General features: G+C 57.1%; 1 protein-coding gene across 8 annotated transcripts in view; it reads left to right on the top strand.

Moving 5' to 3' along the window:
• Positions 1-4,793: 4,793 nt before the first annotated feature.
• Positions 4,794-23,840, top strand: part of PTK2B (protein tyrosine kinase 2 beta) — a 94,746-nt gene continuing 75,699 nt past the window's right edge. For 4 of the 8 annotated variants that reach the window (XM_059728092.1, XM_059728085.1, XM_059728078.1 and 1 more), the window contains exon 1: positions 9,041-9,180. The gene's annotated coding sequence lies outside the window, so the exon portion shown is untranslated. Of the gene's footprint in view, positions 5,021-9,040; positions 9,181-23,840 lie in introns of those variants that run through there. The other 4 variants (XM_059728089.1, XM_059728083.1, XM_059728081.1 and 1 more) reach the window with 2 other exon arrangements.

Here is a 23,840-nt window from a genome sequence, read left to right as displayed (position 1 = left end):
GACACCTGTTGCAGGAAGGCAGGGGCCAAACCCAGCAGCCTGGGCGCGGATGCAGGCACAGGACTGGAGAAGGGGATGGGAAGGCAGCAAGGATGGAGCTGTTCCTTGCATCCCTCAATGGCATTGCAGCAGCGGGACGGTGGCAGGCCTTGTCACCCTGTGGCAGGTTTAGGTGCTCTTGGAGGTTGGTTGGGGGGGCAGAACAGGCCCTCTGATTGCACAACAGGGTTGTTTTTAGTTTCAGAAGCAGGTTAGATAAGGATTTGCATGGGGTGGTTTGGGCAGGGCTGATCCTGCCTCAGGCAGGGGGTTGGACTAGGTGTAACCTCTGGAGCTCCCTGCCAGCCCCCACTTCCACCCCTCCCAGAGGCCACATCTGGAGTCCTGCATCCAGCTGTGGGCCCCCCACTGCAGAAAGGATGTGGGCACATTGGAGAGAGTCCAGCGGAGGGCAACGAAAATGGTTGTGGGGCTGGGGGACAGGACTGGGGAGGAGAGGCTGAGGGAAATGGGCTGATTGAGTCTGGAGAAGAGAAGACCAAGGGGGATTGAATAGCAGCCTTCACCTCCCTGCCGGGGGGCTGCAAAGGGGATGGAGCTGGGCTGGTCTCAGTGGGGGCAGATGATGAACAAGGAGCAATGGGCTCAAGCTGCAGCAAGGGAAGTTGAGGCTGGATATTAGGAAAAACTTTCTTGCTAGGAGGGTGGTGAAGTAGTGGACCAGGTTGCCCAGAGAGGTGGTGGAGTCTCCATCCTTTGTGTTTTTTAAGCCCTGGCTAGAGAAAGCCTTGGCTGGGTTGATGTAGTAGCTGGGAGCAGGGGTTGCACTAGATGTGACCTCCTGAGGTCCTTTCCAACCCACCTTTTCTGTGCTTCTGACCAGGAAGATGAGGGGCACGGAGGGGCTTTCATATGAGCAGAGACTAAGGGGCCAGACCTGTTCAGTTGAGAAGAGAGATGCTTGAGGGGGGATAAGAGAAGGGTCTCCTAAATACTCAATGGTGAAGAGAGAGTCAATAAGGATTTACTATTTACTGTCTCTTACAAGACAAGAATTAGGAGGTCACAAAATGAAGCAAGTAGACAGCAAGTTTAAAACTAACACAAACTTCTTTTCCACCCAGTGTGTCATTAAAGTGGGGGCTTGTGGCCACCAGATGTGGCAGGACATGAGAGTCCAGCCAGATCCAGCGAGGGACTGGACACGGGCTTGGAGGAAAGGGGCATCGGTCACTATTGAGCATGAGAGTGAGGGGCACGGCCTCTGCATCGGACCTGCCAGACCTGTACACACACACATAACCCGTTGAGTTGTGTGTGTGTATATATAAATGTGTGTACACATACAGGGAGAACCTGTTGAATGTATGTGTGTGTGTGTGTATATATATATATATATATATAGATGTATGTGTGTACACACACAACCTGTTGAGTATGTGTGTGTATATATAAATGTGTGTGTACATACACACAACTTGTTGAACGTGTGTGTGTATACATGTGTGTGTAAATGTGTACACCCCCTCCTCCCCGTTTACACTCCAGGAACCCTTCTGGATGTATCTTGTGTATCATGTTTGCACACCTAACGGTGCTAATATACATACATGTGTGCACAGACAGAGACACAGGCACACTCAAATTTGTGCTTTACTGGGCTTGAGGCCCCCCTCCGTAACTTGTGTGAATTGAGTGGTGGGCAATGTGATGTTAGGGCTCTGTAGGGGTCTGTTTCTGGGAGGCAAGTACGTACCTACCTACGTAGAGAAGACAAGCGGGGCTGGGCAAATGCATCCAGAAGTAGCTGCGTGCAATCTTGCAAGTGAGTTGTCCCATGAGGATATCAGAAGATTTGGTGACTATGATGGGACAATTCACCAGACAGTCCCTGTCTGGCCTCAGGATGGCTGTTCTCAGGCAGGTTTAAAAACCAGCTAGGGCAGGAAACTGCAGGACAAAAAACCATGCACGGACTGGGATCTGTGAAGTGTGGTTTAAAGCAGGACGAGGCAGACAAGGTTCTTTGAGTAAAAGTGATCTCTTTTATTAGTCCAACTAAATAGTTGGAAAAATTGTTCTTTGCAAACTTTGAAAAAGAGATCACATTTACCCAAAGAGTCTTCTCCACCTATGTCCTTAGACCAACACCCGCAAAATCGGGACTAGGGTTTCTTATCCCTATGACTGTTACAGGGACAAGAGGGCCAGAGAAGAAAAATCAGCAAAGCCCCTTGAAAGCCAGGACTTTTGTAGCTCAAAAGGGAGAGGGGCATCACTTTTTTTAAAGGAATTTTCTTGTGTCTTGGGTACAATTAGCCAAATCAGGAGTGGGCATCACTTGCAGCAGGAAAAAGCCCTGGCAGAGCAGCCAGGGATGGGGTCCTGGCTGGCAGGAGACCCGAGCTGAACAGAAGAGGCGAAGCTGCCTGCCGCAGGTGAGAGCAGAAACCTGGAGGCGAGACGATGGGCACTGGGCTCTGGACTCGTCCTTGCAGAGCCCAGCTTGCACACAGCTGGCTGCAGCACACGGCAGTGAGCGGGGAGCAAGGCCAGGCGCGTAGGGAGCAGGGGAGTGCACGTGCCCAGGGGGCTGGGGATCATTTATGCTAAGGGACCTGGGTGCACCATCAGCACTGTTTATGTGAACCCAGCTGGGGTCTGCTTTTCTCTTTCTTATTTCTGCCCATATTGTGAGTAGCAACCCATGGACCGGGGAGTACGGAGGCTGCAGAGCAGTGGCCAGCACCCTGCACATTTTTCCCCGCGTGTTTTTTTGTCTCTTTCCTTGTTTGCCCTTCCCTATTTTCTTCTTGGTTTCGGAGGGGGAAGTAGACTGCGGCCTCTGACGAAAAGTCAGACAACGGGTTTGTCTGGGCTGCTCCTTCCCCAGCATGGCTCGTCTATGATTCAAGCCCACAGTCATGCCTGACCCGCTGCCTGGCCTGTGGAGAGTCCAGAGCCTGAAGCCCCAGTTGCATCTGCGGTGCACGCAGGTGTGCTAAGACACGGCTCCTACCCCCAAGACGTGCCCATGCAGACAGGCGAGGGAAGTCGCGTTCCCGTCGTGGACTAGAGGGGACGAAGTGTCTTGCCCAAGGTCGCTCAGGGAGTCGCTGGCGGAGCCGAGACCGCCTGGACCCCTGGACCCATGGGCTCCCGCCGCTCCAGCCTCCTGCAGACCCCGGCTCCCACTTCCATCAACCCTGGAGTGAGCTGGCTGCCATCTTGTCATCTCTCCCCAAGCCTTAGTGCCCACCACTGCAGGGATAAGACTGTGGCACCTAATGTGGCCCGGGGTTATTCCCTCCTGCCTTTGGCAGGAGCTTTTCCGAGCAGCCCATCCCGCCCCCGGCCTCCGCTCCTCGCCATGGCAACCCCTATCGAAATACCATGGCAACCCGTTCGGAAATAAAGAGGTGTACTGCAGGATTCAGCCGTCGTGGTCCAAACCCGCCGAGGCTGACGGCAGCGATACCTGGGTGCCAGGGAGGGGGAGGTGATGGGGTACAGCCTCCATGGTGCAGGGACCCCTTCCTCCAGTGCCTTCTCCTTGCTGCCCCGGGTGCGGGATCTCATTGGATCACCCCATCTCCTGGCCCATTGCTCTGTCCTCTCGGTCCACCCGTCGGTCCAGTCCCCATGTCCCCTGGCAAACCCCAGGCCTCAAGAGCCTGATTCACTCCTGATAGGGCAGAGGGGATGGTCGGAGCATGTCCAGTGGTCAAGCCAGGCTGTATATAAGGGTGACTCTATGCTGACAGGTTGCATGCAAACTTATGTTGCAAGGGGAAAGAGTGGGCTAAGTGACTTGACCAAGGTCAACACAGGAGATCAGAGCCACCAACCGAACCCAAGTGTCCCATGTGTTTGCTATCTATAGTCTAGCAGGTCTTCGGCTAAATTTAGAAACCAGGTGAAGGCTGCAGAAGTCGTTTGCAATGAGTTGAGCTAAGAGCCGATGAGAAGGTGTATTCCCCATCCTGGGAGATTTGGTGATATATTGAAAACCCTTCTTGCACCCTGGTTTGGGGCCCAATGCCAACATGTCGCATTTTCCCCATGAAATAAAACTTAGCGGAAGAAGAAATTGGATGCTGGAGGCATCCTTTAAATGAAGTCAAATGGCTTCATTTCCAGCCCCTTTCGTCTTGGGCACCGTGAATGACGGTACAGTGAATTCCCCGATGGAAACGCCCGTCCGTGGGAAGATCAGGACATTTCAGGCAGAGCCCGTGCACGTTGGGGCACTTTCCAAGCTCCTTCTCCCATCTCTTTGCATGACGAAATTGCATTGAAATCAATGGGATGCAGCCAAATAGATTCAAGGTGGGCCTGTTTTCCAGCCCATCCCTGTAGCGGCCATACAGATGGCGTCTGGTCGGGCACCAGGAGCACGAACTGGCGGCAACCTGCTTGGGTAGCAAGGTGCACCCAGGTTTGCCGTTGTGATGCATGCGCTGAAGTAAATCAGGACCTTTCCTCTGCTTTGTTATCCTTGCTCTTCTTTCCTGATCAGCTGAGCATGCAGTCACCGCTGCCCGTTCACTGGCAAGGGGTCATTAGCAGGGACTGGACATAGATATGTGTGACCTCCGGCCCCTGTAGAGGAAGGGGCACCCGGGCCTGCAGGCCAGGGGGTAGATGGAGAGGCTCCACTTGCTCTGAGCTGCTTGGCCCCAATGCCAGGGCCCGTTCCCCCACCTCGGCGACGTCTCCTTATACTTTGTATGGCCACGGGATGGCAGCAACAACATGGATCAACCTGCATGGACCTGCTCAACCAACTACAGAAGCGCTCCAACTCTTCCTTTGCCAGGACGCCCCCGGGCTGCCTCCCGACACGTTCTTTCCCCCCAAAGACGTGCCTAGAAGCGACACCGCTCCTCTCCTCGCTCTCCATCCTTGTGGGGACCAGAGGCACACATCTGGCTGGAGGCATCTCAGCATCTTTCCTCCCCGCACCCCAGCCTGCACCCCTGCATCCCCAACACCCCTCGGTCCACGCATCCCTTCGAAAGTAAGTTCAGGTCTGCACCGTGCGGAGGCCACGAGCGGGCTGGGGACGCTGCGCCGGGGTCTGGCCGTGCGCTTGAAGCCATTTTAGAGACGGCGTTGTGTAGCAAAGGGAGAAGTGCTATTAATAAACCTGGTCATATGTTCTGGTGGGTGGCGTGGGGGGAAGGAAGGTTGCACCGTGTCGTGGGTGCGGATGGAGCTGTAGTGCTGCGGGGCGGCGGAGGGCTGGCAAGGGGCTATCGAGCTGTCGGTCGCAGGTTTGAATGCAAGACGGGGCTACGCGGAGGTTGCCGGCTGCGGTGCCTTGTGGGAGGGTGCTTTGGGTAGGAGATATAACTCAGAAGGGACACCCAGCGGGGGCTCTGATCCCCTTCATCCACTCCCCAAGTGGGTAGCCATCCAGTGGCTATTGTCCCCGTCCCAAAAGAAGTCCAGGTGGCAGGATACGGATGGAGCTGCTCCGAGGGAGGTGATGGCACGGGGGCAGCTCGCGCCCCTGGGTCTGGCTGCTGGTCCGATCAGAGGGGCTCTGGGCAAGGGGGTCCAGCTGCTGGGAGCTTGGCAGCTCTTGCTTTTTCTCGCCATGTCCCTCTGAAAACCCTCTCGCCCATTCTCCGCTGCCCGGCTAGCTGGAGCACTTGCTTGGCTAGGAGCGCATGATCCCCGCAGCCCCGGATCAGTGCCCTTCTTGCAAACGGTCAGCTCTGACCGACCGCTGAGTGAGTGCCTGGGATCGGGGGGGCAAAGGTGCCTACCCCAAAATGCCCAAGCCGTTTCCCCGTGGTGGCTGGAATGAGCTGGGCACTGCCGTGGTCTGCTGGCAACCGGTGTTTCTGGTTCCCTCCCATGACAGGAGCTGCAAGGAGGCCCTGCAGCTCTCCATCGCACTGGTGGCACTGGAATAGCTGCTGTATTTGGGTTATGCCGGCTGTGAGGTCCTCCTGACCTAGGAGCAGTGCAAGGAGCTGGCTGTCTATCTTGCTGTTCTCTCACGATAGGAGAGGCACGGTGGCCTGGCGCAGCGTGGGCTGGCGAGGCGTGGGTCCCGCACTGGTTGAATGACTGTAAGCAAAGAGGAGCTGTCAAAATATCCATGCCAGGAGGGTCCTGGTCTGGTGCTCTTTGACTTGTTTATTGCTGACTTGGATGCCGAAGCAAAGAGCTTCCTAATCCAGTTAGCAGGGGAGGGTTGCAAACGCTTTGGAGGACAGGGCTAGCCCTTGAGATGGAAGAGCCAGGCTACAGGCCACAAAATGGAAATCAGCCACGAAGACTCCCCTGCACACGGGAAGAAGTGGGGGGTAGCTCTGGCGAGAAGGATCGGAGGGTTTTGGTGGGTCACTGGCTCCATGCGAGTGAGTCAGCAGCATGACGCAGTCCCAAAAAAAGGACATGCTGTTTTGGGGCTGCGTTAGCAGATGCGGCGCAATAAAGACCTGGGAGGTGACAGTGCCTCAGCTAGGGCAGCGGTGGGGCTTGCCTTTGAGCCTGGACAGGATGCAGAGACCAGTGATGAGGATGAGGGTGCCGGCATGCCGCCCTGCGAGGAAAGGCTGAGAGCGAGGTGGGTTTGGCCTGGAAAGGAGGGTCAGGGGGGTGTGAGAATGGCTTTCAAATACCTGAGAGGCTGCCGTAGAGGAGTGGGAGAGCACCCAGGACACGGACCGGGGGTGTAAACCGGAGCACAGCAGAGTTCGATGAAGCCACAGGGGACTGCAAGAGCAGCAGGATGGTGGGACCAGCTGCCCGGGGGAGCGGTGGAGTCTCCATCCCTGGGGGCTCCCGGCAGAGGCTGGGCAATGTCTGGGTTGGGGTAGGGACAGGGCTGCTTGCAGCTGGGCAGTGGCTGGGACGAGATGAATCCTTGAGATCCTGGGGATCTTAAGGGAGCAGTCAGGAGAGACTAGAGGGGTGAGGAGGGCTGGCGGCTTGTGTTCAGTGCTCTGCCACTGACTCATTCTATGACCCTGGGCACATCACTTGTCTCCTCTCCTTGTCCCCGTCTCACTGCTGATTATCAGACGTGATGGTTTCAGGTGCCATGATGTTGCGTGGCTTGTGTGGGCGAGTCTAGCTTGCCGAACCTATTTGGGTGCATGGATTGGGGGTTGGTACAGTCCGTCCAGAAATGGCACCGCTGTCTTGGGGTTGCTACATCAGCGCCGACGTTGGTGTAGCAGAGGTGTCTGCACTTGCTGACTGCTCCCCAGCCCACTGGGATGCCTCGGGCCGGCCCCTTTTCCTGCTGCAGGATGCATTGCCTCAGTAGCAGCAATGGTAGGCAAGCAGGAGGCATCCGCTCCGCATGCTTTGCCACCTACGCAGCCAATGTACTCGCAGCCCCCAGCTGCATCGGGGCCGAGGTCTTGCTAGCTGTAGGGCCCAGATGTCGTGTGCAGGGGCCAGGCCCTACATAACCGTAGAGCCGGCGATGTGTCAACACGGTGCAGGGTGGGAGCGCTCCAGGCCGGAGGGGATGTGCAGCACGGAGCGCACAAGCATTGAGCGTGTGGCAGGGAGCTCAGGGGTGCTGGGATCGGTGCACGCTGGAGGCATGCGGGGAGGCTGGGAGCTCGCCCGGATCTGGGCCCGAGAAGGGTGTGCCAATTGTGAAGAGCAATGCCCCGATGTGCTGAGCACTGGGTAGGGGTAGGCTGTGCCTGAGCTGTGGAAAACTCGCTGGCATGGGGGCTGGGCTGGTTGTTAAGGAACTTCACTGCAGCTCATGGCTTTGTGGGTTTGATCCCTGTGCCTGTCACTTCCCCATCTGTGCCACAGGCCTGGTAGCACGTCCTTGGGCTGTGCGCCAGACACCTCCCCCTTTGTTACCGTGCATACATGCAGTGCCGAGCGCGCCGGGGCTCTGACTGTGCCTGGTGTAGGAAGGTGCAGCCGCCCTCCCAATAAACCCCCTCCCGGACCCCTCTGTGTGCAGTGAATGCTTAGGGCGATTAAGCTCCCGTGGCATCTTAGGAAAAACTTTCTCGTGAGGAGGACAGTCAAGCAACCCCCAGAGAGCTGCTGGGATCTCCATCCTTGCAGGCTTTTAGCACCTGGATAGACAAAGCCTTGCCTGGGATGCTCTAGCTCGGAGCAGGGGGTGCACTAGATGCGACCTCCGGAGGTCTCTTCCAACCTCATTTTCTACGATTTTATGATCCTTTTGCAAGGATCCCGCTCTTCATTCTGACGTCTGCACAGACGCCGGGCAATTAACGCCCCAAAGCCCCCTGCAGCGTTCCTCACCCATCCTCTTCCTCGGGTTGCCCGGAGGGATAGCTGGTCGCTGCTAAACAGATGATGCTTCTTGCAAGCGGAGGGACACTTGGCTGCGCACCCACTGCCCAGCTCTCAGACCGATCCAAGCTTCAGAGCAGGCATTGGCAGGCCCCCAAGCCCATCCCCGCCTGCTGGCGCACCATGCAGCGGGGTACAGACTCTTCCCACCACCTTCCCTGCGGCTGCATGCGAGGGCCCCTCGCCTGCTGCATACTAGCCCCCTCCCTTTTAACAGCTGGCGTAATGCAGGGCAGCCTCCAGGCTGCCAACCGGGATCGGTGGGGGGATGGCTGTGACTCCCGGCTGCATCTGGGGCGAGGCTGCAGCACCTCCAGATGTGCAGAGGTGTGTGTGTGGAGGGGTGTTCATTCCTGGGTGCACAGACATGTCCCTAGGAGGAAGCGGGCAGGGGCAGATTGGGGTTGGGAGGGCAATTGCAATAGTGGGGCATAGCCGAGCCTCCGTGGCTTCCCTAGAGAGAAGGAGCCCAGCACCGAGGAGGAGGAGGAGGTGGAGGAGGGAGGAAGGCACTGATTTTTGCAGGGGTCTTTCCCTGCTCCCAGCACCCGACGCTGCCCGTGCCAGGTGAGTGCCTGCTGGAGCAGGGCTGTGCCGCCCAAGCGAGGAGGCCTCGGGGGAGCAGGGCGGCTCCTGCCCTGCGTGTACCTGCCAGGGCGGGCGGCTGCAGGAGGCGGGGTGGAGAGAAACCGTGGAGGAATGCGAGGCACCGAGCCACGAGACCAGGAAGTGAGCGTGTGCAAGGCGGGGAGCTCCCCTGGGCTCTCGCACCCTTGGGCCTCCCGGGAAGGAAGGCTCTTGGCAGATCTCCCCGGCTTTGGGGAAGCACCTGGGCTATACCTGCTTCCACCGCGGGGCCACAAGGTAGGAGACGGAGCTCGGCTTGTTCCCCCCGCCGGTGCCTGCAGGATCGTGGCCAGGGTGGGGCCAGGGCTGAGTTGCCGCAGCGGGTGGCACCTCCGAGTTTGGCTGGGTGGGAGGCGAAGGTGAGCTTCTTCGGGGGGGTGACGGCATGCTCAAGTGGGTGCCGTGCCCCCACATCTCTTCCTCCTCCTCCTCCTCCTGTCTCTGCCCGCATCCCGTGCTGGCTCATGTGGTCCAGAGGGGCACAGCTCCGTGCCACGTGGCTGCCCATCCGGGGGAGGAAATCCTGGCACGGATGTGGGGCTTTCCACTCTTGTTTCCTCTGCCCGGCTCCCCGGCAGCTTCCCACGGGCCCCGTCGCTTAGGGCCTCTCATGTGAGCACACGGGAGACGCCCTCCTTGTGATTCACACGTCCACCTGGCAGACACAGCATGCCACAAGCGTGGTGGGTCCTGCCAGGCTGTGCCCGCTGCGGGCAGGTGGCCGGAGAGGGGGTGCCCGGCTGCTTTTGCATGGTTGGAAGGGGGTGAGTGGCATGCAGCCATAGGAGGGGGAAGCTGGGTGTCGGATGCACCCCTTCCAGCCGGTGCAAGGAGGCTAGGTGCCGTGGGGGAAGCCCAAGGGGTTGCCAGCGTGGGCTGACACTGCCTGGAGGGTGTGGGATGGGCTGGGCAAACCCCCTGCCTTCCTCTTGCAATGCTGCGGTCTCTGAAGTGAGCAGGTCCCAAGCCTGCGGCTGGACAGGAGCGCGAGCTGCCCCATTGCAGGACTTTCCCACGGCTCCGGAGAGGGGAACTGAGACCCTCCAGCTCCGGCCGGCCCCATCCCAGCTCCCAAGCCCTGGGAAAGCCCTTTTGCAGAGTGGAAACTCCAGGGCTGACCTGCCCGGTGCTGTCACCGCTGCTGGCCCCTGCTTCCTGCATGCCGTTCATAGCAGACATACACAGCCCCAGGCCAAATCCGGCATGGGTCTCAGCTAGCCCGGCTCCATCGGTGCTACACCAGTCTGCACCCTGCCGGGATCACTTGTGGGGGGTTTGGTGGGGCCCCGTTGGAGCCACAGAGCAGGGCCGGGGGGGTCTGCTTCCAGTCCTGTTAGGGGGTCTTGGTGCTTCTGGAGCTGGTCATGGCATGAGCCCTGCGCTGGGCAAGCTGGCAGCCCCCACGGGAAGGGGGACGACTTCGGGTCCCAGAGCCTGTCCAGCTTTTACCAACCTCTTCTGCTGCAGTGTGAGCCAGGCTAGTTTTTCCAGGCAGGGAAACTGAGGCAGGGAGCAGCTAAGTGCCTCCAGCCCCCTGCCATATCTGCTGAAAGGAGCCCAGTGGGGCGGTGCGGCGGTGAGAAACCGGGCTGAGACCTGCCCAGCTCGAGGCACCTCTGACCTCGCGACTCCAGGCTGCTGCAGAAGCAGGCCTGGACGGGGCTTGGGTGCAGGGACCCGGGGATTGCAGGATCGGGGAGGTGTCACGGGGAAGCCAGGCTCCCAGAGCTAGCACGGAGATGGGAGTGACGAGGTGGTGAGCCACGGCCTCTGGGATGAGCCACGCCGTGGCCTGCTGCCGGCCCCGCTTGGACTGGGCAAAGAACGGGCCGTGAATGCCTGCGGACCTGCCTCTGCGCCTGGGTGAGCGAGAGCTGCTGGAGCAAGGAGCTGGCCTGGACCCGCATTCGGCCCTCCCACCTCTCCCTGCAGACCAGGATCTGGGGGGTGAAACACACCTCAGAGGGAAGCCACATGTGTGTGTAACAGGGCCCTGGGTGTGAGAGAGAGGAAGAGGTGAACCGCGCATGTGGGACGCGTGCGTGTGTGCGGTGCACACGTGGGAGTTTTTTTGAGAGAGAGATGCCGGGTGTTTCGTCCTGTTTGGACAGGAGTGACCTACGCGGAGCCTTTGCAGGTGTGCGGACGAGCGTCGGTGTGTGCTTGAGTGTGTGCACATGAAAGACTTCTGGTTGTGTGGCTGAGAGAGACCAGCTCTGTGGCTTTCAGTGTGTGTGTGCGTGTGTGCTTGTGTGTGTCGGGGGAAGTTATGGGAAGGGCAGAGACTTGTTTTATTCAGGTTTCGTCATGCAAAGGTGAGAGAGAAACTCACGTGCACACCTCTGTGTGTGTGTGTGTGTGTGTGTGTGTGTGTGACAGAGAGAGATACTGTGTGTGTGTGAGAAACTGTATTTGTGTGTGTCTAAGAGAGAAACTGTGTGTGTGACAGAGAGTGTGTGTGAGAAACTATTTGTATGTGTGTGTGAGAGAGAGAGAGAGAACCCATGTGTAAGAAACTGTATTTGTGTGTGAGAGAGAGAAACTCTGTGTGTGTGTGTGTGTGTTGGGGGTGGGAGGAGGACAACTTCTGAGGGTGATTTAGTGGGAGCGAGGGAGAATCCTGTTTGCTTTCAGGTGTGTGCATGAGACAGGCTGTATCTGTGTGTGTGTGTGTGTGCAGCTGTGTGTACACATGTGTGTGTGTGAGAGAGAGAGGGAGTGAGGGAGAAATTCCATGTGTTTTAGTGTGGATGGGAGAGATCCAGCATTTAAATACATGAATGAGACACATTCTGTGTTTGTCTGTGTGTGCACGTGTGTGCATGTGCATATGTATGTGTGTGTGTGTGCATATGTGCATGCGTGTGTAAGAGAGAGAGGCAAATTCCATGCGTTTCTGCAGGACCGTGGGCATGTAAAAGAGACCAAGTCTGTGTTCCCGCGTGTATACGCCCGAGCCACACGTCCTGGTTCAACGTCTGTGCGCGTGCGTCAGCCTGGGACAGAGGTGAACTCCAGCACGTGTGTTGGTCTGTGACACACTCTCTTTGGCTCTACAGTCCGTGTGGCTTAGCGTGAGTGTGTATGTGCGCATATGCGTGTGTGTGCACCTTTACAACAGATCAGGCACTTCAAGCTGTGTATCAGACACAGTCCACATGTGTGCATGTCTGTGCACACGTATACATGAGCATGGGTGTGAAAGAATAACCAGTTCTGGGGGTACATGCATGGGGGCAGAGAGACAGTCTCCTGGGAGGCCGTTTTGGGGCGTTTCACTGCATATGTGCAGCAAATTCTGTGTTTCGGGGTGTGAGGGACCAGCCCTTGTATCCCTGAGTGTGTGTGTGTGTGTAAGAGGAAAGATGCAGAGTCTATGGGTGCTGTGAGGTGTGTGCACGAGGCAGGGGCACACGCTCCACGTGGGCCGTTGTGCAGCAGAGGCCACAGGCATGTGCACTCGCTCTCCGGAGCATCACGGGTCTGGAAGGGTCCGGGGAGTGTCCTTCCCTCGACGCGCTGGAGCCGGTCTCTTCCTCCCTCCTCCCGTGGCATTTGCAGCATCGAGCCTCCGTGCTTGTTCTGCATCTCCTTGAATGGAAAAGCCTCCCCCGTCATTAAATCCTGCCTCAATTAGTCCTGCCGCGGTGCTGGCTTCGAGCGCCAGTAATTCTCTACCTTCACTCCTGTCCCAGAGCGCCCGAGTGACAAGGCTCCTCCGTGCTCCACTTTACATCGGGCCTGGCGTGAATATTAGCAGCGCGAGCTCCTCGAGGGGGGCAGGGGAGACAATGTCTCTCATGAATCATTTTTCTTTCCCCCTCCCCGTCGGAATAATTATTACTCACAATAGCTTGACGGGGACGTGAAGCTGTGCTATGGAGCAGGGCTTATATATAGCACGAGAATAATGGCAGGGCCCGCGGACGGCATCTCAGCTCCTTCTGCAGAGGCAGTGTGGTATTGGCAGCGATAAAACCTAGGAGGATGTATGCTGAGAGCGCTGGTCCCGGGTCCTCGTGGTAAAGGGGCAATTCGGAGAACTGCCTGGAAGGAACGGGCTGCCCAGAGAGGTGTTGGGTCTCCATCCTTGGAGGTTTTGAAGACCCAGGTAGACCAAGCCTTGGCTGGGAGGATGTAGGTGGGGCTGGTCCTGCTTGGAGCAGGGGTTGGATTAGATGCGACCTCCTGAAGTCCCTTCAATCCTCAGTTTTTATGATTCCTGAGTTGCATCATAGCTTTCTTGTTTGGGGGAAGGAAGCAGCAGATCATGGGAAGCAGGTGGTCTGAGTGCATCCCAAATAGGGGATGCCATTGGGATGCTCTGCTGACGGAGGATAGCCATGCCGCGAGGGGACCACAGCAGCATTTCCGCACCGATGGCTGTCGGCGCTCGGCAGTTGTCTCCATTGTTTTCGGTGCAAAGCAGGCGCTCTCGAAAGGAATATGTGCAAGGAAGAGCAGTTTTGCTGACAAATGTCGGAGAAGCCCTAGCTCCCCTTTAGTTGTGGGTTGCTATAACTAGCATTTCCCTCCTGGTTATTCCCCCTGGCTCCATGCAGCGAGCCTCTGTGTGGATGCACCCTGCAAAGCTGAATGCCCATCGAGACACGTGGCATGAGCAGAAGAGCTCAGCATAATCCAGAAAAGGTACCAGTGGGGCACTAGTCTGACACGTTTAGTCTCAGCCGCCCATCCTGAGAGATACCAAAGTCCCGTCGTTTGTCGGCCTCCTATTCCTGTGGCCTAGCAGTCTGAACTCCAAGGCTGTGCGGGACTCATGCTAGCCACTGATCTTAGCTCATGCCTGGAGACTCATTGCATCCCATTTTCCTTGGAGTAACAGGACAAGGAGCAATGGGCTCAAGTTGCAGCCAGGGAAGTTGAGGTTGGATATTAGGAAAAAAAACTTTCACGGGGACGGTGGTGAAGCCCTGGAAGAGGCTCCCTAGAGAAGTGATGGAGTCTCCATCCTTGGAGGTGTTGAAGACCCGGCTAGATGCTGGGATGATGGAGTTGGGGCTGGTCCTGCTTTAAGCAGGGGGTTGGACTAGATGGGACCTCCTGGGATCCCTTCTGACCCGAATTTTCTATAATAGCTGGGACCTCCCCTTCTTAGGAGAGGTCCCAAGGCCCTGCTTTGATCTTTGCTTGGCAGGCCGCAGCTCTTGGGGCACCGGGCTCCATTATAGCCCTGACACTAGGTTCATGCTCCAGGCCATGGTGTTTCTTTGAACCCACCCCAACCTCCCTCTTTGCATATTCTCCCTGCCTCGGGCAAATTCCTGGCTCTGGAAACCAGGCCGCTTGTGCAAGCTGGGCCCAGGAAGCATTGCCTGCTTTTATGTACCGTCTTCGGTCTAGGAGCTGTTTGGGGGGCTGTGCGCAGAGAGCTGCCTCTGCTGTGCTGGATTTGCTGCAAGGGAGTCTTGTATCTGCAAGCCAGCGATCGGGGTGTGCAGCACGTGTGATTCGAGAATAATCCCTGGCTCTGCCTTGATGCCCGATCTGGGTTCGCTCGCCCCTGGCAGTCTCTGCCATGGGCCAGTTTACAAATGTTTGGGCACAGATCGCATCATCGTGCCCTTTCTGGGATGCAGAGCCGGTCTGTCATCCAGGCACCGGTTGCGGCTCGCGGGGATGCTGACGTGAAGATGCCACCTCTGTTGGTTTCTGTGCATCCGGGCTTGTGGGTACCGCCATGCCCAGATCCAGTGATATAAAGAGCATCTCCCTTCCTGTCGTGTGCAATGAAAGCAAGGCTGCAATGAGTCCGTGAGCTACAGATGAGGGGAAGATTTGCTAGATGCAAACCAGGCATCTGGGATCAGAGCCTTTCTCTTTCGTTAGCCACGAAAGAAAGGAACGCTTTTATCTGGCGATAGCAGTCGGTCTTTTATCTGTATGTGGTGTTTTTGAGCATTGCCTGCTGGGTCACTGGTAGACCTGAAGGATGGTCTGAATTTCCCTATTTGCCTCATTTCAACACTCTGGGCTTTTTGGTGCAAACGGGGACAAAAAGTTAAAGCTTTGCCATTTTCCACCGTACGGAAATTCCCCCCACATCTCGTTCGGGCACAGAAGTGGTTATCTGCTGTCAGCCAGCCTCAAGGCAGGCACAAGGGATAAAGTAGCACCTTGGAGGCTGACTGGCTCAGAGAGGCAGGAGTTGATGGAGGCAACAACTATTTGGGCCTGGTTTGCTTTGAATGTCCTCGTCCAAATGCAACACGCTCTTTGTCTGGGGATTGATTGACCTGTCTTGGAAGACATGGGCGTTCAAGGGTATTTGCTTCGAGGTTAAATTCCCCCGTGCGGGGATGCATTTCCTAATGAGAGGTGCGTTTCAGGAGCCTGATGGCCCCCTTCGTCGCTCTGGGCCAGGCCTCCTGGCTGGACTCCATCCCCATAACGCGCTCAGAGGCGTGCAGCTTGGAGGACGCGCCGGAGAGTTTATTGGGAAATCAACCCTGCGCCGTAAAACACGTAGGCCCAAATCCTAATGAGATGCTCCATATCCTGCCTTGGATGCAACCCAGGCCCACAGCGCGCCCATGCCCGACTGCAACCAATTCTGATCCTAATCCCAACCCCAATCCTAATCCCAGTCCCAATCCATTTAGTACAAATGCCTAGCTTCACCCTGGGAAGTATGTGGCCCCTCTCCTGTTCTTCCAGTGAGGGACCCTCCTTTGCACAGGGATCCAACTCACCGCGAGGGAGACCTTGAGGGAGGTCGCTCGGCTTTTAGCCTTGCAGTTTTGTGCAAGCAATCGTGCCGTTGCAGTGCAAGAAAGGGCAAAAAATGTGGTGTGTACAAACACCCTAGGGCACTTACCCAGGGAGCAAAAGACCTGGCTGGTAGCCCCCTCCCCGAGGGGCTTTGAACCTGCATCACCTGCTTCCCAAAGAAATACCCTGACCACAGGCTACAGGGCTGAAAAAGCCCCCTGCAATCCATAGGGGAATTTTTGGGCTGGCATACTAACCACTGAACCATACTGCCCTTTGCTAGCAAGGCGGAGATGTGACTTGGGGATTTTCTTCTCTTGTGGTGGGCTGGGGTCACGATCTGGTGGGAAGGAAAGTCGGTGGTGGGATTGTGCCGCTCATTTAATCCAAGGGCAGGGGGGAATGATGCTCCCTGGGCATTTGGCCCTGCAAGGCAGGGATGTTTAATGCAGCTGGGAGCACCCGATGAAAGCTCCCCAAGCCCCTGCCTCCAAAACATCTTCAAGGCATCTACTGCACAAACCGCATCCCCTGTGGCCCTGGTCTCTGGGGTCCCGCCAGTGGCTTGTGCCCCCCATCCTTTCTCTGCAGCCGCTTTGGGAGAATGCATGGAGACCCTCGGTTGGAAAGGGCCCAGCTCAGCTCCCAGGAATGAAGGGAAGGAAACCTTTCCTCCCCGGGATGTCATCTAGAGCGCAGCCCGTCCTTTTGAGGGCAGGGGCTCTGCGAGAGTCACCCGCGACTCTCAGTTGCTTCGAAGGGGCTGTGCCGTGGGCTGGGAGACCCGCGTGGGCTGGGCAAGCCGCCTGGCATTATCGGGGGAGCATTTCCTTCCCGCAGCATGGATGGGGGGCTGGACAGGGGGTGACGATGGGGACGAGCCCCGTGCTGTGGTCCCCCATCTCTGCTGCCTCTCTCCAGCTCTCCCCTCTGCAACCCCAGCCCGGCTCCTGCTGCTATCAGACTTTCAAAGGTGGTTTTTATGCAAACACCAAAAAAAGGCCAGGCCCTTTTCTATTTTTTTTCTTTTTTTTTTTTTTTGCCATTTCCTCCCCCAAAATGAGACGGCAGCATCACACGGTGTTCCGCTTGGGTTGCCTAGCGACCGGCATGCTTAGCAACCAGCGAGGACCTGCGATCACACCTCCCCGAGTTTCCCCGTGGTGCCGAGGCGAGGCCGGAACGCTTCCCCGCTCGCTTCCTCCATGCGCACAGAAAGGTTACCAGGAATTACGCCCACCCTGCTCCCGGGAAGCCGGTTCCTCCCCGCGGGCAGGGCTCGCTGCTGCTTGCCAGTTATTTCTGGCGCTCGGCATGCCTTGGGCTTCGCGAGGTGGAGGAGGAGGAGGAGGATTTGCACGAGAGGGTCAGGTTGGTGATGGGGGTCTGGCTGCTCCTGCGTCCACCTTCTGCTGGTGCTTTCAGGCCTAATCCCACAGCCCCTCCATGCCAGCCCAGCCCTAGGTACCCCATGCAGCTCCGCTTGCATCCCTCCTGCTTGACCCACAGCCCTGGGACCCCCTCAAGCCTGCCCCCCAGTCCCACGCACCCCTGGAGCAGCCTGTCTGTATCCTCCTCAGACTCCCCATCCTCCCTTTCAATGCTTGGTACCCAGTCCGCCCAGGGCAGTGCAGCGAGGGGTTAGAAATGGTGCAGTTTCCCCGAAACCCCTCAGGAAACCTCTGATCCCTTTTTAAGCCGAGCTTTGAATAGGAGACGGTCTTGTCACCGCGCACACCCTGGGGTTGCTGTTGTGTCGCACACCATGAGCATGCCCGAGAGCAAGGGCAGCGTGTGGACCCTCCTGCCCATCAAGAACAAGCCCCTGGCATCTGAGCTGAAGGAGAATCACTGTCACCGGTTAGCAGCGGTGTAGGGTACAGGACAACGGAGACATCCATCTAATAGGGATGAGGGAGAGCGAGAGAACTGGGTCCGCACGCTACCAGGCTATTGCAGTACCATACTTTCCTGCATACAACATGCACCGCTCCCTCAAAATGCAGCTGCTGGACATTTGGGGTGCACGTATAATCAAGGAAATACAGGCAGGGCAGTTTGTGCGACTTAAGCCTCTGCCAGGGGGAAAGGAAAGGAAAGCAGCACCTGTTGCATGCAGGGCTCCCTTGCAGCTGGCTGCGGACACTTGCTCTCTTCTTCCCATCCCTCACCCCACCTTGGTAGAGGCTCTCAAGGAAAGACCTTTTTGTAACTCCCCTCTGCCCTTCCAAAGCAAGGCACGCTTTATATTTGTAGGTGCATAGTATGCAGAAAATACGGTATCGTCTCCTTTCTGTGCAGGGAGAAAGAGGCAAAGAGGGATGGAGACCGAGTGTTTGCAGCCGGGCGGCTGATGTGAGGCTCTGCAAGCCTCCCGCCAAGGTGCCTCGCTTTAGTCACCCCAGTTTGCAGCTCCAGCGAGGGGCCAAGCTGGGGAGAGGCCAGGTGTCCTAGCTGTGAGGCTTTCCTGGACCAGGTCCTTGCAGCCTTGCTCTCTCGCTTCTGCACTCAGAGCGGCTTCCTAAGAGCACGGCCAAGGGCACGTCAAGGCCTGGTGCGTGGGTGTCATGTCAAGGGCTGCATTGCCTCGCCTTCGGGAGCTGGTGTGCACGGAGCAGGCACAGAGCCCAGGTAGACCCATCCCATTGCGGCAGGACCAGAATAGCACCGTGGCATGGGGCGGTCGCTCCTGCGAGAGGGAACATTGTGTGGCACACAGGTATTGTGTTGCAGACAGGTGCAGATCCAGTCGCACACACACATGCAGGCACACGCAGTGAGTCACTACCGCCCACGGCTGAGGTGAGGGCTGGCTGGCACATTTCATTCTCTTTGTAATGCAGGAGCGCGACGAGAACAACTTTCCGCTGCTCCCTCCAACGCAGCGTGTGTGTTGTGTGTGTGTGTGTGTGTGTCGGGAGTTTCTTTGACAGCTTCCCTGGGCTCCCGCAGCTCCTCCACCGCCCCTTCTGCTTTGTGACACCATCTGAACCCACGGCCCCATGGCCCGTGTCCGTGCCCGGTTCTTCCTTGACTCCAGCTAGACTCAGATCCTAACGCTTGAATTGCATCTGCTCGGATGAAATGGGCTTGGATCCGGACTCATGCAGTAGGAGGGGCGTGCATGCCAGGGAGCTTGCATCCGAACCCGTGCTCTTGCAGGCGAGCAGAGGAGAGGCGCAGGCTCTTGTCACGCCTTTGGGCTTGCAGGATGCTCCTGGCCTGAGCAGGGAAGATGCTGGGGTGGGCTAGCTAAGCCTCCAGAGCTGCTGGTTTGAATCCCAGCCTTGCTCTGTAGCAAGAGGAGGCTGGGGGCTGTTTGGTGCGAAAGGGGGTGTCACAGCAATGGGGTTCCTAGGCCAGGGGGAGGATGCCTGTTATTATTGACTATCTCTTGCCCTCCTTATCCTTGCTTGGAGGAAGCTGCCTCTGGGCCCCATTAGGAGCCTGCCAAAGCTTCAGCTGTGAATGCACCTGAGCGCTGGATCCAGCAGCCCAGACGGATGGGAAAGGTGGACAAGGCCGGTGCCTGCCAGGGGTCACTTCTGCCTGGGGACCGAGCGGTTTTGACAGGGGTGGGTTAGCCTTGGACTTGGACCCCGGGTAGACTTGGGGCATCCTTGGAGGGACTCGAGAGCCCCCTTGGAAAATGTCAGCTCTTGAGTTTCACTCGTCTTTTGCCTACAGGAAAATAATAGCAGTTTTTGTGGTAGAAAAGCCACAACACTGGGTTTCTATTTGAACTCTTGGTTAAATCTTGTGAATCAAGTTTGCATGCCTAACAGGGCTAAGGTTGTGTGGCACCCCTGAAAGGATCTTGAAGCATCCCAGGTTGAGAATCACTGCTCTGTAGCTTGTCCCACTTGCCACTGCCAGATGGGGCTTGGGTGAGATGGGCTGGGGTCTAACTCTGCTCCTATCTGGGTTGCCCATGCCTGCACCTTCCAGCCATGGTTTGCTCTAGCCATTGGCAATGCATGTTTTATCCCCTCCAAAGAAGGGCTGAGACCTGGGGGGACAGGGGACAAGAAGCTGGACAGGAGCCAGCAGTGTGCCTCTGGTGCCAAGAAGGGTAACGGCATCCTGGGCTGCATTGGGAGGAGCGGTGCCAGCAGATCGAGAGACATAATTCATCCCCTCTATGCAGCACTGATGAGGCCACATCTGGAGTCCTGTGTCCAGTTGTGCCCACTGCAGAAAGGATGTGGACACGTTGGAGAGAGTCCAGTGGAGGGCAATGAAAATGGTTGTGGGCTGGGGGACAGGACTGGTGAGGAAAGGCTGAGGGAAATGGGCTGATTGAGTCTGCAGAAGAGAAGACCGAGGGGGATTGAATAGCAGCCTTCACCTCCCTGCAGGGGGGCTGCAAAGAGGATGGAGCTGGGCTGGTCTCGGTGGGGGCAGATGACAGGACAAGGAGCAATGGGCTCAAGCTGCAGCAATGCAAGTTGAGGTTTGATATTAGGAAAAACCTTCCCACGAGGAGGGTGGTGAAGCACTGGGACAGGTTACCCAGAGAGGTGGTGCACTCTCCATCCTTGGAGGTGTTGAAGCCCTGGGTAGACAAAGCCTTGGCTGGGATGATGTAGTTGGGGCTGGTCCTGCTTGGAGCAGGGGGTTGGAGTAGACGTGACCTCTTCAGCTCCCTTCCCACTCTCTGTGTCTATGTTTCTATGCTCAGGTCAATGGGAGGAAGGAAAGGGTCCTTTTACTATGCTCGACAGCTGCCCACGATGTGCTCAGAGCTGTTCCCAGCACGAGCCAGGTGAAACCCACCCCCAGGCACAGGTCCTGGGCCAAGTCTTGGGACTAACCACAAGCCCTAGGGAAAGACAGTTAAGCTCAACAGGGACACGGCACTCTTGTTCCAGCGTGGGAGCGTTCACACGTGGAGTCAATTAGGGGCAACTCTCTAGGCGATGGGGCTTTCCGAGGAGTGCCCAGTGACGTAGGAGAGACCTTGAAGGGGGATGGTGTCGTGTGGACCTGATGCTAGCGTGGTAAGCATGCATCTGTGTATACACATGCGTGTGCATGTGTGTGTGCGTGTCTGAGGGTGGGCGGCATAGACGGCAAGGGTGTGCATGTGCATGGTCATACGTGAGCTCTTTTGGCGACGGAGGGGGTGTGAGCTGGGGGGACGTGCGTGTATGCAGATGGGCGTGGGTGGTTATATATGTGTGTGTGTGTACATGGGCAGGTGGGTGTTTCTGGCTGGGCTTGTGAGGCTGTGTGTGTGCGTGTGTACCAGGCTGTGTGTGTGCGGCTAAGCATATGCCAGTGTGGGCGTGCTTTGTGGGTGCTGACCTCCTGTGCCAAACCCTTGGCAGCTTCCTGGCTGAAGATTAGATTGCACCATTAGTCCCTGACCTGGACAAGGAGCCGCGCCGCCCCTCCACGGGACCGTGCCTGGGAGACGTCTGCTGGCTTGCACGCACCGAGTTTGGGAGGTCTCAGCTGAGTTCCTGCCAGGCAAAATGCCCTCCTCTTGCTTGGGGACAGATGCAAAGCTCATTAAATCAATGGAAAATTCTCCATTGGCTTGGATGGGTCTCAGGCCAGGCCCTGCACCCACTGCTATTAGGATGCCTCAAACTTGAGATGCTACTGACCCATCTGCACCGAGACCACGGGCCAGCTGGTGCTGGGGCCCACTGAGAAAAACTCAGATCTGACTCAGATGCTCCAGACCCTCCCCGGATGGGACTCTTGGCCTGACCAGCATGATAGCATCGTCTCTCAGGTCTTGCACCTTATCCTCTTGTTGCTGCAGCTCAAAACTGCACTCGCTTTCTTCTTTCCATCACACTGCTGGCTCACACAGCTCAACCACAACCTCCAGGTCCTCCTTGGCAGAGCTGCTACCCAGCCAGTTATCCCTCGATCTGCATTTGTGCAATGGGGGGTTTCTTCTCTGGATGCAGCACTTGACACAGGTCTTTGCTGAACTCCACGTCCTTGCCCCTAGCCTGGCTCTTCAGATGAGCAATGGGGCGCTTCCTCCCAGCAGCCCCGTGCTCGGGGTCTCCAGTGTGCCGATAGGAGCAGGAACAAGGCAATTTGAAGGCAACTAGGGGAAATTATTGTGTTGCAAGGACCTCAGCAACAGGGCAGAGGGGTTTGAACACTCTGGATCCTTGCTTGAAATCTCTGGGTTTATCTCATGAATCATGTGCAGGTGTTTGCCCACCTAACCGTGCTAATCAGAGAACCATAGACAGCAAGGGTTGAAGGGAGCTCAGGAGGTCGCATCTAGTCCAACCCACTGCTCCAAGCGGGACCAGCCACAACTACATCATCCCAGCCAAGGCTTCGTCTACCTGGATCTTCAACACCTCCAAGGATGGAGAGTCCTCCACCTCTCTGGGGAGCCTGTTCCAGGGCTTCACCACCCTCCTAGTGAGGAAAATTTTCCTAATATCCAACTTCAACTTCCCTTGCTGCAGCTTGAGCCCATTGCTCCTTGTCCTGCCATCTGCCCCCACTGAGAACAGTCCAGCTCCATCCTCTTTGCAGCCCCCCTGCAGGGAGGTGAAGGCTGCTATTCAATCCCCCTCGGTCTTCTCTTCTGCAGACTCAATCAGCCCAGCTCCCTTGTATTATATCCACTGCACGGCCCTCATCCACCCCGTGCAAGATGGCTCGAGTAACTTCTCACCTACAGAAGTCAGGGCGACTGGTCTACAGGTGCTCTCTTTCCCTCGCTTTCTAAAGGCGGGCTAAGATAGCGCCCTTCTCCAGCCCTGTCACGCATGGCTTTGCAAAGACAGCTGCCGATGCTCGGAGATTTCTTCAGCTGGTTTCTCCGGCGCCCCAGGAGGGATGTCGCCGGCCCTGCCGTCCTCAATTCAGGCTCTCCACTCTCGACCTGGAGCCTTTCCCTGGCTTTGCATTCGCGTAGCAAGCCCGCTCTGGCTGCAGGGTTGTATTTGTGTGAAGACCGAGGTGACGCCCTCTGCATGTTAATAGCTCTGGTTGAGGAGAGTGAGGAACCCACTGCTTCCTCCACCTTTTGCTGCTGCCTGACTTATTTATAGAGACCCTTTCTCACGGTCTTGAAGGCAGCTCGCCAGTGGTAGCTCAGAGGTCACTTTTGAAAGCCCCCGGCCGAAACACACGGGCCTGACTCTGCTCCCTTTGACCTTGGAGTCAATCCAGAGCGACACCAAGGGCATGCATATATGTTCCCCCTTGCACTCTGGCTAGTTAGCCCTTTCCAGGCCCGTGCAAGGCTGATTTTATACAATCCTCATCTCCCTTGTGACACGCAGCTTCCCTTCAGGTGTTGTTCTTGCTACAGTTGACTCACCCTGGACGGAAATATTGGGGAGGGAGGTGAAGAACTCCTTCTTGATGAGACAGCTCTCCTTCTTGACGAGGACGGGTTCAATTCAACGCTGCGTAGGATTGCTTTGCTCCAGAATGGCATTTCTCCAGCTGGGGTGCATGGGGCAGAAGGGAAATATGAAAGGAGGGAAGGAAAGAAATCCAGAGCGAATGCAAAATGGGGTCTATAGTAGCTCTAAGGTTGTTGGAGAGTGCAGGGTGGTTGAGGAGCATCATTTACCCCTTCCTGCCCCGGGGCAGGGGGTCGGACCTGATGATCTGTTTAGGTCCCTTCAGTACTATGATACCATGATTGCTGGAGGATCTGGGATGCTGAAAGCTACAGAGGCACAACGGTTGTCCTAGGAGAAGCCTTGCAAGCTGGTGGCTAGGAGGGGAAATCTGGTGCAATGACCCTAAGTGCTTAAGGAACCCCCAAATTCATGTCTAGGGGCATCGTGGGGTCTCCATCCCTGGAGGCTTTCAAGTGGGTGGGCGTATGGATGGAGCGAGGGGCCTTGGAGGGATCCTCGGTGATCCTTGGGGTGCAGTCGCTGGGCCTCCGACGCCCGCCTCTGTGCTGCGTACCAGGCAGCTGCCTCCTGGGAAGCCGCCCGGCCCAGCCGCCGGTGATGCATCCTTGCACAGATGGTCCCCGCTTTGTCCTTTCCCCGGCTCCAAGTAAACAGGATTGCGGCGTGCTTGGAACAAGGAGATCCGCTTCTCCTGCGCTTGAGTCACGCGACGCGGCCCAGCGTGGGCTGGCTGGGAGCCGGGCTGGGAGGGGGCCGATACGGTCTCATCCCTTGTACCGCAGTGCCGATACCTCCTCGGAGCAG

Source organism: Alligator mississippiensis, chromosome 1, assembly GCF_030867095.1.
Source record: "Alligator mississippiensis isolate rAllMis1 chromosome 1, rAllMis1, whole genome shotgun sequence".
Classification (NCBI taxonomy): domain Eukaryota; kingdom Metazoa; phylum Chordata; order Crocodylia; family Alligatoridae; genus Alligator; species Alligator mississippiensis.
This window is presented reverse-complemented; position numbering and strand designations above follow the sequence as displayed.